Source organism: Camelus ferus, chromosome 5 (assembly GCF_009834535.1).
Source record: "Camelus ferus isolate YT-003-E chromosome 5, BCGSAC_Cfer_1.0, whole genome shotgun sequence".
Lineage (NCBI taxonomy): Eukaryota > Metazoa > Chordata > Mammalia > Artiodactyla > Camelidae > Camelus > Camelus ferus.
The window spans coordinates 47843303-47859583 of record NC_045700.1 but is presented as its reverse complement, the minus strand read 5'-3'; the positions used below and the strand labels follow the sequence as shown (position 1 = coordinate 47859583).

At 35.8% G+C, this 16281-nt stretch overlaps 1 protein-coding gene across 3 annotated transcripts in view; it reads left to right on the top strand.

Annotated features, from left to right (window-relative positions):
- Positions 1 to 16281, top strand: part of CHN1 (chimerin 1) — a 193039-nt gene that overhangs the window by 99440 nt on the left and 77318 nt on the right. The window contains exons 1-2 of one of the 3 annotated variants that reach the window (XM_032479725.1): positions 3572 to 3576; positions 12953 to 12958. The exons of the other annotated variants lie outside the window; for them this stretch is intronic. The gene's annotated coding sequence lies outside the window, so the exon portion shown is untranslated. Of the gene's footprint in view, positions 1 to 3571; positions 3577 to 12952; positions 12959 to 16281 lie in introns of those variants that run through there. 3 annotated transcript variants of the gene reach the window in all.

Sequence of the window (16281 nt, the reverse complement as noted above, 5' to 3'; positions counted from 1 at the left end):
TGGCTGTTTAGAGAGATTAATTTTTTCCTAGAAAAAAACAGAAAACATTGGGGAAAAAAAGTAGAAAAGCAGAAAGAAAAGCAAAAGATCATCTCTAATCTCACTACTCAGAGATAACCATTGTTAAAAATGTAATTTGTGAAATTCTAGTACTTTCCTGAGTTATACAAAAATGGCTTCATACCAAGTATACTATTTTATTGTATACTTTTTCAATTAGCTTATATCATGAGCATTTTCCACTTTGCATGTGAAGTTGCTACTTGAATTAATTCTTCAAAAGGTCAAGTTTCACCTCCTAATTTTTTTAACTCTGATTTTCACTTGTTATATTTATTTATTTAAATTTAGGTCCATTGTAAACTTTTGGTTTCTATTAACTTGTACGCTACAGAAAAGATATAAAATGCAGAAAAGTTGGAAAAGAAAAATATTCTCAATAGGCTCTCTGCTCTCAAAATAAATAATATTTTTGGCATTTTTAAAAAGTATTTTGTTGTTGCTTTGTTTTTAAAAAATCATAATGATACTTTTCTGGGTGCTAGGAATACAAGGATGAACAGGACAGTCAAGACCCCTGGCCTCAAGGAGTTTTTCAGGTAGTGAGAGGGTTAGGCTTTAATGAAACTGGCCCACAAATACATAGAGTTAAAAACTGATATGAGCGCTGTGGTGGGAAAGCACGGGTGCTATGACTGTGTAAAGGAGAATCTGATCGAAATCCAAGGGACTGCAACCAGGGAAGGCTATTCTGAGAAGGTAAAGTCTGATTTGAGAACTGAATAGTGAAGCTAAGGGAAGACAGTAAGTATGAGAGGGCGAGAGAGAGATAAAGAGAGACCCCTGGGCAGAAGAAGGTCCAACATATGCCAGTGGCTCTAGTGCTGAAGCAGCCTCAGGAATTTCTAATCTAAAAGGATGTGACCAGGGGGCAGAGAGTAAAAGGATGAGGCTGCACCATCTGCTTCCTGTGGGTCATGTTGAGGATTTTTTCTTTTGGGAACCATGGCCAAGGTTTTTTTTTTTTTTTTTTCTTTTCAATTTTTTAAAATTGAAGTATAGTTAATTAAAAATACTATATTAGTTTCAGGTGTACAGCAAAGTGATTCAGTTATGCATATATATTCTTTTTTTATTCTTTTCCATTATAGGTTGTTATAAGATATTGAATATAGTTTCTTGTGCTAGATAGGAAATCGTTGTTCATCTATTATATATATGGTAGTGTGTATCTGTTAATCCCATACTCCTAGTTTGTCCTTCCCCTTGCTTCCCCTTTGGTAACCATAAGTTTGTTTTCTGTGTCTATGAGTCTGTTTCTGTTTTGTAAATGAGTTCATTCATACTATTTTTTAAATTCCACTTGTAAGTGATATCCTATGATACTTGTCTTTCTCTGACTTAACTTCACTTAGTATGGTAATCTCTAGTTCCATCTACATTGCTGCAAATGGCATTATTTTATTCCTTTTATGACCAAGTAATATTCCATTGTATATATATACCACAACTTCTCTATCCAGTTATCTGTCAGTGGACGTTTAGGTTATTTCCATGTCTTGGCTGTTGTCAGTAGTACTGCTGTGAACACTGGGGTGCATGTATCTTTTCAAATTAGAGTTTTCGTCTTTTCCAGATATATGCCTGGGAGTGGGATTGCTGGATTGTTTGGCAGCTCTATTTTTTAATTTTTTAAGGAACCTCCATAGTGGCTACACCAGTTTACATTCCCACCAACAGTGGAGGAGGGTTCCCTTTTCTCCACACCCTCTCCAGCATTTTATTATTTGTAGACTTTTCGATGATGGCTATTCTGACCAATGTGAGTTCATACTTCATTGTAGTTTTGATTTGCATTTCTCTAATACTTGGGGATGTTGAACATATTTTTATGTGCCTGTTGGCTATGTGTCTTCTTTGGAGAAATGTTCATTTAGGTCTTCTGCTCCTTTTTTGATTGGGTTGTTTGTTTTCTTGGTATTGAGTTGTATGAGCTGTTTGTATATTTTAGAAATTAAGCCCTTGTCAGTTGCATCATTTGCAAATATTTTCTCCCAGTCCATCGGTTGTCTTTTTGTTTTGTTTATGGTTTCCTTTGCTGTGCAAAAGCTTGTAAGTTTGATTAGGTCCCATTTATTTTTGCTTTTATTTCTTTTGCTTTGGGAGACTGATGTAAGAAAATACTACTATGATTTTCTATCAAAGCATGTTTTGCCCATGTCCTCTTCTAGGGAGTTTTTGGTGTCATGTCTTATATTTAAGTCTTTAACATGGCTGAGTTTTAAACTGGGTTGTGATTTGACCCAAGTTTGAATTTCTTTTTGATTTGAATAGGAAAAACAGCAAAAGGAGGGCAATAGTGAACACATTCTAAGAAGTTACTTTTTATATTTTCTCTCAGTGACCTATTCATGTCTGTTGCCCTGTACATTCCTTATAAATTATGTATGCAACCATTTATAATATTTACTATGCATGCTTTTTCTGTTTTTGTTGGTTTTGATAAAAATGATTTTATGTTTTCAGTGAATCTTTTTCTTAATAATTTAGTCATTCTTCTTTAGCCTGGAAAGCACCACCTCCACAAGAAGTTGATAGTTAAATTGGTTCTCTTCTAGATTTTATGATGTATTTTATACATTTAACTTTTTAATCTCCCACTAATGTATTCTGATGTCCAATGAGGTAGATATTTCCTCAACTGTATTCTTTGAAATACTTTCTTCAAGATAATTCATAGGTGTCACAGAAGAAAGGTAAAAGGAATTTTGGAATTAGTGTCTACTGTATCCTGCTCTGGAGATTATTATTTTAAGACTCTGAGAGTCTTAGAGTAAAACAAGATGAACACACATATACACGTTAAAAAACAATAATTTGTTCCACTTTCTATAAGTACTTCCCTAACTTTTTGACTACAAATAGCTCTTATTAATATCTCATACCAGAAGACACAATACCAAGTAGATTTATCTGCTAATTGCTAACCAGTGGTTCAAATTCTGAGTAGTCCTTTCTTTCCTAATTGTTAGGAATTGTTCTTAATATCATACTGCTATTAACTAAACTGTGGAACTTGCCTAGCTTCTTAAAATTGAAGTTAGATTTATTTTTCTTTTCTTTAAACCTTAGTCAAAAAGACATGGTTAGTCATGTAGATCAGATGTTGGCAGGGGGAAGGCTATTACTCAAGTGGTAGAGCGCATGGTCAGCACACATGAGGTCCTGGGTTCAATCCCTGGTACCTCCTCCAAGTGTAAATCAGTGAAGAAACCTAATTACCTTCCCCTCAGGAAACAAACAATACAAGCAAGATGTTGGCAAACTTTTTCTGTAAAAGATCCAATAATAAATATTAAAGACTTTGCAGGCCAAGTGAGAATATTATATTATATAGGTACATATACAGCCATTTAAAATGTAACCATTGAAAAATATAAAATCCATTTTTAGCTCATTGGCCACTTAAAAACAGGCAGTGGCCTGATAAGCTGTGGTTTGCCAGCCCCGATACAGGACACTATCTGTGTTACTGCCACTACATGTGGCAAATCTTTGACCTCCTTACACATTGGCGTATACACTGGGTTATGGCCACAGGGACAAGAACATATTTGCAGGATGTTATTAACAGCTTCATTTTGCTTCTGTTATTCAAATATAATTCCTGTTATTTTTATCAGTGATTTTTAAACTTATCTATAGCATGATGACTCTTTCTAATTTGTACATGCATGTCTGTCCTCTCCTGAGGGCACTACCTTTTCAGTTCCCAAGTTTTTTTCTGCTGTTAGCCCTCCTATAGCACTTTTTATTCAAAAAGACTCCACTGGCTCAAAAGCATATTTAGAAGGAAACAAGGAAGGTGGCAATGCAGTGTGGAAGCCTGGGAGGCAGTGGAGCCTATCCTGCTGGCAGACCAGGAAGTTTAAAGCTCTGGAATTTTCTGGGAACTTTCCAATCAAGTCCAATCCCCATCAAACTTAAATTCTACCCTTGATTTTCACTATATTGTTATAACAGACACACACACACATCTTTTGAGGTGATAATATCCAAGTAATGGAATAGTTTAGGGCCTTTTGGTTTGCACATTTTTTAGTTCTCTTATTTTGTTACTGTCACAGTATTCTTAGACAGGCTAGCCGGTGGCAGCAGAAAGTTGTTCATAATATCACTTTTTAAAAATTTCATATTGGGGGAGGGTATAGCTCACTGGTAGAGTGTGTGCCTAGAATGTTCAAGGTCCTGGGTTCAATGCCCATTGCCTCCATTGAAAATAAATAAATAAAAACCTAATTACCTCCCCCTCAAAAAATAACTTAAAAAAATTTTCATCTTCTACTCACTGAGAAAGACATGCCCTCATAAAGGAAAATCTCCAAGTAACAGAAACAAAAGTGGATTTCTCTTTTGTAGTGCAGAATGAGAATTGGGATTAGATTTGACTGAAAGTTACTGGAAAAGTGTCCATTCCTAATACAAAGTCAGTGTTTGTTTTTCTCCCACACCGAGAAATCTTGAGGTATTTCAAGGCCAGTGTGGCCCTCTGTGAGGTTATAGGTCCACACTAGTGCCATCTTGTTATCTTCCTGTGTGTGGCTTCCAGATTTATCTCAGGTGGCTGCTGGACCACCGAGGTCCATTTCCAGGTGGTAAGAGACAGAAGGGCTGAAGATTGGTATTACTTGCCCTTGGGCCTCAGTAACGACTCCGAACAGCAAGGCGGGGGAAGCTGAGGAACGTAGTGTTCAGTATAGGGAGCCATTCTCACTGCAGAAAATCAGGAAGTGGGGCGTGGAGGAGGACGAGGGGCATGGACACTGGAGACTGTCGGCAGTCTCTGATGCAAGAAGAAAAGACAGGTTTCTGTCAGACTTTGTCTTATGTAGAGGCAGGTCTTTCGTCTTGGGAAATACGAAAGGCTGGTTCTCCTTTCCTTTCTTTTCCTCTTTCACTACACACCTGTTTTGGTTGATAGTCCCAGGAGAGAACAGTTTGTGATCAGTTCAGGAGAGCCTGTTCTCTCTAGGCTGTCAGAGCTATCTCGTCTAGCAAGCTTTCCGTTCCATTGTAATTATTTTTGTGTTTTTTAAATCAAGTTATGTGTTTCTTTGTTTCTAAAATAAAAGTACATACATATATATGTACCTCAGCTAGCCACTAGATAGGATGATGAAACTTTGCATTGCTTTTATGAATTATGGGAGAGGAGGAATACTTTTATTCTGTGGAACTGAACTTTGGAGTGTTTTAATTTTTTAAATTATTCTGACAGTAGAGCTAACGTATCTAAGAAATGTCTGAAAAAATACATTTATGTATGTGTGTGTATATCTCTCATACACACACACACCCCGCATACATACACATACACAGGTTTCTTTGAAGACAGTTTTGTTATAATCCTAAGGGAAATATCAATCTTCTGTGATTTATGCTGCTGGCTATTCAAGGGTGGACTTCTGCCCTGTCAAAATACAGAAAAGTGAATGCATTTTCTCTCAGATTATAATCTACAAAATAATGAAAATGCAGTAAGTATACGAAGTGATTAAGATACTGCTTATTTTAGGAAAAATCATCTTTTGTTCTCTAAGTTTCAATGGATTTTACAAACTGAAACACCCATTTTGAACAGGAAGAAGCATGAGGTTCCAAATAATTAACCAACTTTTTCTAGTCAGATTTTGCCAGAACACACAGATTTCAGAATTTCAGAATACACCAGTTTTAGAATTTGCCAGAATATATCAATAGAAAATGAGAAAAGAAACTCTTCTCTTTCTTTGCTTCTCTCCTCCCTCCATATTTTTTCACATTTATAAGCCATTTCACTAAAGCATGTATATGATTTGAATGTTGATGTGACATTTATAGTGTAGATAAAAGTAAAATTTATACCCCTGTATGATAAGTGCATATTATATATATGGTTGATGATATACATTAAAATTTAAGTAGTTGAGCCTGGCATTCGGCCAACAAGTGAATTTTGAAGATTTATTGATAAGCAGAATTAGGTACAGTGATACTGGAAATAGATACATATTAAATTCATGCTCCTACCTAATTAAACTGCCCTCCCTGCCCCAGCCAAATGCCACCACTTGCTCTTTAGAAAACTGTGACTTAATTGCGTTTAGTTTTTAAAGAACTAACATAGGTTAGGAAGAGGTGACAGGTAGGTGACATTCATTGTATCTTAAAAACAGAAGGAAATCAAGTGTGTTCTTAGGATTGGGAAGAGGGAAGAGAACACAGATGAAGATGTAAAGAACAGGGGTTTGTGGTTTTCTCCTTTACAAACTCAACCTTCGTCATATCCAGTACATAGAGAAGTTAATGAGTTATGTCACAGTGTCCGGTTCTATCTCAGGAATATAAATCGGTCTTTATACTCTCGTGGGGCTATAATGAATATATAGAGATCTCATATATAAAGGAGTGTGGTTTTTTAATTTTAGCTTTAACCTTTGTGACTTATCATTTTCCAACTTACGTAAGTAAAAAATGTTGAAGCCAAGAACAATTAAGGACTTTATAAAATGTCATGTAAGTATTCATGGATGTGGCTTTAGAGCTCAGTGTAGGTGTTGTTTTTAATTAATTGGTGAAGCCTTTCATTTTCCCCTTGCACTAGAAATGTTTCAGTGTCTAGATTTTAATCACATTCATGTCTGTCCTCTACTGATTGAAAATATTAATAAACCTTCAACTCTCCTCTCAATAAAAATAAACAGTTCCTGTGAATTGAGCTGAGGGAAAATGGGAACTTTACATATATAATTAATAAATATAGTAGAATCTTTTGGATTTCAGAAACCTCCTGTGCCATGGATAGGGATAAATTTTCAGATAGCCACATGGACAACAGATGGATTAAGGATAATAACTTCTGTTGTCTTGTTGAAGGTGTGTTTGGACTTGCTGAGGGAAGACCAGTTATTAATTTGTCTCTGTGAAGTATCCTTTTGGTACTCCTAATCTACACTCTCATTTTTCTGAACTACATATATATGTATCTTTATACCCTCTTAATAATTTTTAAGTATAGTTTATAGTTTATAGTATGGCTTACTCTATTCACATTGTTGTCCACCAGCTCTCTAGAACTTTTTCATCTTTTTTTTTTTTTTTTTTTTTTTAGTGGAGGTACTGGGAATTGAACCCAGGACCTCATGCATGCTAAGCAGGCACTCCACCACTGAGCTACACCCTCCCCTCCAAACTTTTTCATCCCACACAACTGAAACTCTGTAGCCACTGAACAGCAACTCTCCATCCCCACACCAACTGCTGGCAGCTACCATTCTCCTTTCCATTTCTATGAGTTTGATTACTTTAATACCTCATATAAGTAGAATTACGTGGTATTTTTCTTTTTGTAATTGGCTCACATTTTCTTTTTCCACTCATCCTTCAGGGGCCATTTAGGTTTCATCTCTCCTATTGTGAATAATGCTGTACTGTACATGGATATGCAGATAACTCTTTAAGGTCTGTTTTCAGTTCTTTTTGATATCTACCCTAAAGTGGGATTGCTAGATCATATGGTAGTTCTAGTTTTAATTTTTTGAAGAACCTCCATACTGGTTTCTGTAGTGGCTGCAACATTGTCAGTCCTGCCAACAGTGCACAAGGGTTCCAGATTCTCCACGTCTTCCCCAGCACTTGTTACTTTGTCTTTTTGATAGTAGCCATCCTAATGGGTATGAGGTTTCACTTCATTGTGGTTTTGCGTTTTATTTTCCTGATGATTTGTGATATGGAACATCTTTCCATATGCTTGTTGGTCATTTGTATATCTTCTTTGAAGAACTGTTTATTCAAGTCCTTTGCCCATTTTTTTTAATCAGGTTTTTTTTTTTTTAGATGTATGAGTTCTTATATTCTAGATATTAATCCCTTATCTGGTAATGGTTTGCAAATACTTTCTCCCAGTCTGTAAGTTCCTTGTCACTCTGTTGATTGCTTTTTTTTTTTTTTTTTTTTGCTGTGCAGAAGTTTGATGTAGTCCCATTTATGTTTTTGTTTTTGTTAACTTGTGTTCCTGGTATCATATCCAAGAAATCATTGCTCATTCCATTGTCATGAAGCTTTCCCCCTGTTTTCTTCTAGGAGTTTTACAGTTTCATGTCTTACATGTAGATCTTTAACCCATTTTGAGTTAATTTTTGTATATGGTGTGAGATAAAGATCCATCTTCATTCTCTTGCATATGGATATACAGTTTTCCCAGCACCGTTTGTTGAAGAGACTATCCTTTCCCTGCTCTGTAGCCTTGGTACCCTTGTCAAAGATTATTTGACCATATACATGAGTGTTTATTTCTGGCCTCTCCCTTCTGTTCTACTTGTCTATATATCTGTCTTTAAGTGCTTGTCAGTTTTGTTGATATTTTCAAAAAACCAACTGTTAGTTTTGTTGACTTTTTTTCTATTGTTTTCCTATTCTCTATTTTACTTCTGCTTTAATCTTAATTTCCTTCTTTCTGTTAATATTGATTTTAGTTGTTCTTTTTTAGTTCCTTGAGGTGTAAAATTAGGTTGTTGATTTGAATCTCCTTTTTATTTTTTTAACTTTTTAAACATTTAAAATTTTTTTATATTTTTTAGCACCTTTATTGTGGTATGGTTCTTGTATGGTAAACTACACATAATTTGAATCTCCTTTTTAATGTAGGGGTTTTTCATTGTAAACGGCCCTCTTAATACTTTATGTTTTTGTTTTTATTTGTCTCAGGATATTTTCTAATTTCCATTGTGATTTCTTCTTTGACCAATTGGTTATTCAAGAGTGTATTGTTTAATTTCCACTTATTTGTGAATTTTCCAGTTTTCCTACTACTCTAATTTCATTTCATCATGACTAGAAAAGATATTCGGTATGATTCAGTCTCCTTAAATTTATTGACTTGTTTTATGACCTAACATGTGATATTTCCTAGAGAGTGTTTTTAGTGTGCCTGAGAAGAACGTGTATTCTGCTGCTGTTGGGTGTCTGTTCTCTCCACGTCTGTTAGGTCCAGTTGGTGTATAGTTTTGTTCAAGTCCTTCTGTCTACTTCTATCCATTATTGAAAGTGGGGTATTGAAATCTACTATTATTGTGTTACTGTCTGTTTCCTCCCTTCAGTCCTGTGAATGTTTCATATATTTGAATGCTCTGATGTTAAGTACATATATATTTACAATTGTTGTATGTTCCTGGTGAACTGACCATTTTACCATTATTATAATGTCTTTCTCCGTCTCTTGTGACAGCTTTTGATTTAAAGTTTATTTTGTCTGATATAAGTATGGCCACCCTTTCTCTCTTTTGGTTACCATTTACATAGAATATCTTTTTTCATCCTTTTGCTTTCAGACTTTATGGGTCTTTCCATCTAAAGTGAGTATCTTGTTGACAACATATAGTTGAATCTTTTTTTATGTATTTAGTCACTTATTGTCTTTTGATTGGGGGTTTAACTCATTTATATTTCAAGTAATTACTGAAGAAGAAGGGACTTACTATTGCCATGTTGTTAATTGATTTCTGTCTGTCTTAAAGCTATTTTGTCCCTCTTTCCTGCCTTCCCTTGTGTTTCATTGATTTTTTTTTTGTATCAACATGCTTTGATTCCTTTCTCATTTACTTTTGTGTGTGTTCTGTTGGTATTTTCTTTGTGGTTACCATGAGGCTTACATGAAACATCTTATAACAATATATTTTAAGCTGATAGAACTTAACTTCAATTGTATACAAAAAACTTATATTTTACCATCTCCACTTGTGTTATTGATCTTATAAATTACATCTTTCTATATTATTTACTTATATATTGTCTCTGTCTTTGACTTTTGACAGTTTGATTGTAGTGCATCTTGGTATGGACATCTTTCAGTTCATCTTGGAGTTCCTTGAGATTCTTGAATCTGTGTGTTCATTTACTTCCTCTGCTTTGGGAAGTATTTTGCCACTGTCTTTTCAAATAAGCTCTCTCTGTCTGTCCCTTCCCTTCTCTGTCCTCCTTCTAATACTCCCATAATATATATATTGGGCCACTTTATGATGCAGCGTAAGTACCTTAGGAATGTCACTTTCCTTCATTCTGTTTTCTTTTTGCTCCTCAGTCTCAGTGATTTCAAATGACTTATCTTTCTTCTACTTGATCAACTCTGTTGTTCAATCTTACTGATTACTGTACTCTTCAGCTCCAGAATTTTTGCTTGGTTCTCATTTATAATGTGTCTCTTTGTTGATATTCTCATTTTGTTTATGTATCATTCTCCTGATCCCATTTCATTTAGTTGTCTGTTGGTGTTCTCTTTTAGATCAGTGAGCCTCTTTAAGGAAATTATTTTGAATTCCTTGTCAGATAATTAATAAATCTGTATTTCTTTGGGGTTGGTTTCTGGAGATTCATTTTTGTTCCATTAATTGTGCCTTGTTTCCCTGAGTCTTCATCTAATTTGGGTTTTTTTTAATTTAATTTACTTTTTTTAATTTTGGGGGGGTAATTTAGGTTTGTTTGTTTATTTATTTAATGGAGATACTGGGGTTTGAACCCAGGACTTCGTGCATGCTAAGCACACACAGTACCACTGACCTATACCCTCCCCCAAATTTGTGATTTTTTTTTTTTTTTTTTTGAGTTTTATGCGTTTGTGAAAACAGCCAGTTCTCCCAGTCTTTACACTGGCTTCATATAGAGGAGGCCAATCATCAGTCAGTCCAGGTGGAGATACTGGGGGCCTCTGACACCTTTTGAGGGAATGTGACTTCTCTGCACTTGTGTTTGTGTGATTTCCCGTTTGAGAGGTTTGTCAGTTTCTTTTTCAGGACCTTGTAATCTCTTGTACTGTGTGGTGTCTGTCTGTGATACCGCAGATTCTCTGGTGTTACAGGAACAAGCTGCCCTGCCCTCTTCGTTTTCAGTAGCCCCTAGGTATCCAAAGTATGCCAGCTCCCTTCTCAGATCACGCAAAACAGATACCAATCTGAAAAGCTGGATTACTGGACACTTGCCCTACTCTTCTTCCTCCTTCCTGAGAGAGAAGCAGCAATTGGGCACCTTCTCCTAATTGTGCCAAACCATGCCAGCATCTGTCTGGGGCACCCACAGGCCTTCTTTTGCTGTAGGAAGCTGCCTCTACTCTCTCTTGCTTTCAACACTTACCCTCCCCCCCCCCCCAGGTATCCAGACTGTGCCAATTCCATTAGCACTCTGAATCACGTGAGACAGTAACCCATCCCTTGGGCAGCCCTCTGGAAAACATGTTCCACTCTTATCTCCCTCTCACTCCCCTACCCCCACCACTATGCCCAGAGAAAAGCCATTAGCCAAGCTGAGCTGTGCTGACTTGGGGAAGCAGTGATTATGGTTAAAATGAAACAGCTCTTCTTACCTGTTTCAGTGGAGCTGTTCTTGGCTTTGTACTTGCTTGGGGTACTGCAATTTCTTAAATGGTTTCTAGAGTTCTCATAAAAGAATTTTGGTCCATATATTGTTAATTTGATGTCTCAGTAGGGGAATGCAGGTTGGAAATTCTTATTTCTCCCTCTTGTTCTTATATATCTTTGATACACATGACCCTTATCTCATTAAATATACTGAATGTTTCCTCTGGTTTGTCCTCCCCCTATACACCCTCCATACATTGTCCTGTTTTCCCTGAGTCTAGTAGAACAGGTCTCCTATGAATATCTCATGTTACCCCCGACTGAAATAGCTGCCCTGTGGCTCTTGTCATCATCCTCAGTGAGTGTTCATCCCTCCTGCTGCTCCCCATCTGCTCATTTCAGACAATTGTGTTAGCTTTTGGCTCTGTTTCTGCTTTCAGTTGTGGTCATTCTCCAAGCCACAGGTTGACTACTGCTAGGTCTTCCAGATTTTTCCTAAGATGTTTGCTGCCAGGTTTTTAGGCTCACTCAGAAGTCTATTTATGGCTCAGTTGTTTTTATTTTTATGAATGGTACCTAATGTGCAAGATTATATTTCACTCTCTGCCAAACACATTTGCACCTGGTACTATTGATCTCATGGTTATTAATTTATTTTCTGAAAATATCTATGCATATTCCTTCAGTATACCTAGGAACAAAGTACCACTTACAGTAATCTATTTACATGCATGTCTTTCTGTCTTTACAAATGAACTTAAATCCTCTGGGGCATGAAGTAAGTCTTTTTCATCATTGTTTCCTTGAATTTTTAATTAATTATTTTATTTAGTAAAACTGTGTTGGATAATTGTCAGATAGACTACTTCCCTGTGATACAGTTCTTTACACAAATAAGGAACTGAAGAAATCCATTTTTCATTCCATTTATTGCTTTTATCTAGGGATCGTTAAGCTGACAGGTACTCATTATTCCTTTGCTGTGTTGCTCCAAGAGATACATAACCCAGTTATTGGGCTTTTGACAACCTTTTTGGCCTGTAATTTTAATTCATTATATATGGTTGGAGGTCAGAACATGGTTTTGCAGTCAGACAGTCCTAATTCAAACTCTGGTTCCAGCATTTTCTGTATGACTTTGAGCAAATTACTTACCTCCCTAAATCTCAGTTTCTTTATCTGTAAAATGGGATGTAGTAGTAACAACTCATACATATTGGAAGAATTATTTGGACTAATACATGCATAGTGCCTAGCACATAACACTCAAAAAATACTAAATAATGTTATTAAAATGAACACCCACAGATACATTGTATATTACATTTTAAGCATTTGCTTATTGGCCATTAAAAGTCAACAAGTAACAACCATGGCTATGTTGATAATTCTTTTTCCCAGCTAGCAGATTGATTATGTCTGATCCCTACCATCTTTGGAGATAAGAGGCTATTTAAGAACAACTTCATAAACAAAGTAGCAATCACAGTTTATTTATTGCTTCTCCATAGCCTGAAATCCTGGTCTAGTTGTGTTTACAATCTGATGAGAACTGTATCCATCAGTTTAAGGTAGATCTTTGTGTTAGAATCTGAGACATCCAGACACAAAAGAATATATGCTGTATGATTCCATTTACATGAAATAGTAGAAACTTACAGTGACAGCAGGTAAGTGGTTGAATAGGCCAAGGGACAGAGGCATAGACTGCAAAAGGACATGAGGACAATTTGGGGGGTGTTGCAAATGTTCTGAATCTTAACTGTGATGGTAGTGTCTCAAAACTCTTTGAACTGTGCTCTTTAGATGGGTACAGTTTATTGTGTGTAAAGTATACATTAATAGATTTTTTTAAGTGAGGCTTTTTATGATGCATTTAATGTAGTAATTTGCTGATTGCTAATTGTTAATGATCAGTAGATAATAAACTTAAAGGTAAATACTTAACCAAAATTAGGCCTGCCTCTGATCATCTACAGTAACATCCAACTTATCTGAAGCTCAGACCTCAGGTCTCCAAAATATGGCCAAGAGACTGGGAAGTGCCTTTGAGTGGCTAACTAGCTGCCAGAGTCCATATGTTCCGTGCAAAGGAGTGCTCAGTAATCCCCACTGCAGTCTATTTAATACAGCTTTATATACAGTATTAACAGATCCTTTTGTCTTTTCCCCCAAACCTACTGCAGATTAAAAGTAGCGAATTAGAAGATGAACACACCTCAATTAAAAAAAAAAAGATGAGTGCAGTTGATAACCTACAAAGATTTTTAAAATATAAAACTAGATTGAAGAACTGTGGATTCAGAGAAAGACAAATATCATATGATAGCACTTATATGTGGAATCCAAAAAAAATGACACAAATGAACTTATTTACAGAATGGAAACAGACACACAGACATAAAAAACAAACTTATAGTTACTAAAGAGGAAAAGTTGGTGAGGGAGGGATAAAGTAGGAGTTTTGGATTAGCAGAAACAAACTACTATATACAAAATAGGTAAACAACAGGGTCCTACTGTATAGCACAGAGAACTATATTCAATAGCTTGTAATAACCTATAATTAAAAAGAATATGTATAACTAAATCACTGTGCTGTACACCAGAAACTAACACAACATTGTAAATCTATACTGCAATTAAAAAAAAAAAAAAGAACTGTGGGGGATGGTATAGCTCAAGTGGTAGAGCACACGCTTAGCGTGCATGAGCTTGTGGGTTCAATCCCCAGTACCTCTAAAAATAAACAAATAAACCTAATTACCTCCCTCCAAAAATTAAAAAAAACCCAGAAAACTCTAGTTTCAGTAATTAGGGGCAGTATGGATCAGGGTACAGCAACTTCAGTACACTACAGTAGCTTTTGGGATATTTCTGTATTCAGATACCAAAATTTTAGTAGTACATTTATGATAATGAACCTGAGTCTTTAAGAAAAATATTAAATTATAGTCTGTATAAGATACTTAGACTTGTGTAGTTTATACAGAAATGATAAAAAGCATTTTGTTGTTTAAAGTAATTAAATAGTAGGAATCTAGAAAACGTATATGAACATGTGGATTTGTGTTTGTACTCCCCCACACACTTATATACATGTATAGAATCCAACAAGTACTCACACACATACTTAACTCCATGCCTTTGTAAAATTCTTTTGTAATGTGACTTTTTATCCTGAAGTAGTAGACTCAGGGAAACAAGATTTTAATAAGCTTTTAGTGGGACTAATCACCAACTCTTGAATAAGCCAAATCTATTGTTATTATACAAATACATTGTTTCTGGACCTACCCTGGTTTTAACAAGATTATAATGTGTATGGAATACTTTTCAAGTAAACATATACATTTACTTATTGTCTGGACATAATAGTGTTTCTCTGATTTAATAGTAAAGTGAAAACAGAGATAGCAAAAGTTATTATAATTGGTTCACTACATTAGAAAGGTTATTTTTCATTTATTTACTTCCAGTTGTCAGTGGAAGGCAGTTTCATGTTACCCAGATCAGCACACTAAGAGCATTACAGCTCTTTAAATGACAAACGCCGTATCATGATAATTATCACTTCTCTTTTAATTACACCCAACAAAACTCTAGTAATCTGCTTATCTTTTGGCAATTCTGTTACTCACATGTATTTTTTAGAATACTTTTTATTGTTACATTTAGCTGGCCAACTTAGGGGAAGGTATTAATGAAGCCTTTTCTAATTCTATTCAACAGTAATGAACCATTAACAATTTTCAAGACAGAAGATGATGTGATAAAATCTGTCTTGGATAAACTTAGGCAGAATGGGTGGAGTTTGGGTTGATTCAGAAAGATCAACCAATAAAAAGCTTAAATGTAGAGGGAGATTGAAGAGCCTCAGATAATTATGAAACTCTCAGCAGCGTTGACTGTGTGGGTGGTGGTTCTATTAAGGGATGTTGAAGTAGGCATGGTCTTCTGAAGGGGGAGAAGAGATGAGAGAATTGCTCAGTTTGGGTGAAGACCTGTTGATTTGGCTGTGCGTAGAGGTGCTTGGGGAGAACAGTGTACGTAAAATCATTTTGAGTGAGGAGACCTTCCAGGGAGACACTGTAAAGCAGTCCTTACTGGTAGAGAAAAAACATATAGGCAGTGGATTGGGTTTTTTAAATTTTTGTTTGAGGTTTTTGGTTTGTTTTTATTAGCCTACCTATTTACTGTTTTAGGAACTTGGACCTCATTATTGCTTCATCTGTAATGTGAGGGGATTGGACTAGACTGGTGTTTCTCTAACTTTTATCCACCTAAGGACCAGCTTGGGATCTTCTTAACAGTGCAGATTCTGAGTCTGAAGTCCTGGGGTGGGACCTGGGGGCCTCCCAACAAACATTAACAGAGGACTAGACAATCACTAAGGTCTCTTCTATCTCCAGAGCCTCATCTTTCAGAATTAAGGTTTTTGTAAAGTAGAAGCCAGAATTCTTATACCTTACTCATTCAACGTGCATTTTCATTTCATGATTGGCAGATGAACCAGTAGCTGTAGGTAAGGTTCAACAAAGCACGTTATTAATTAATAGCTCTGCCAGGCATTGTAGTCCCAGGACATCCACTCTTCCTCCATATATGTTTGATTGGGTCATATGCATTTAATTATCTTAACATGTTCTCATTTTTTTAATCTTTCATTATAATTTAGTTAGCTGTCAAGTTGAACGGTTGACTGAAATATGATTGTGTTTCTTGATGATGCAGATTTACATGGTACACATACCTTCTTTTCTAGAATGACATTGACATATACTTGCATAAATAAATTATCTTTCCCCAGCCTTACTGAATCATTAGTATAAAACACACATCACTGATGTGTTACAAAGGAAAGCAGTAAGCTGTTATTTGTGCATGGTTTTGA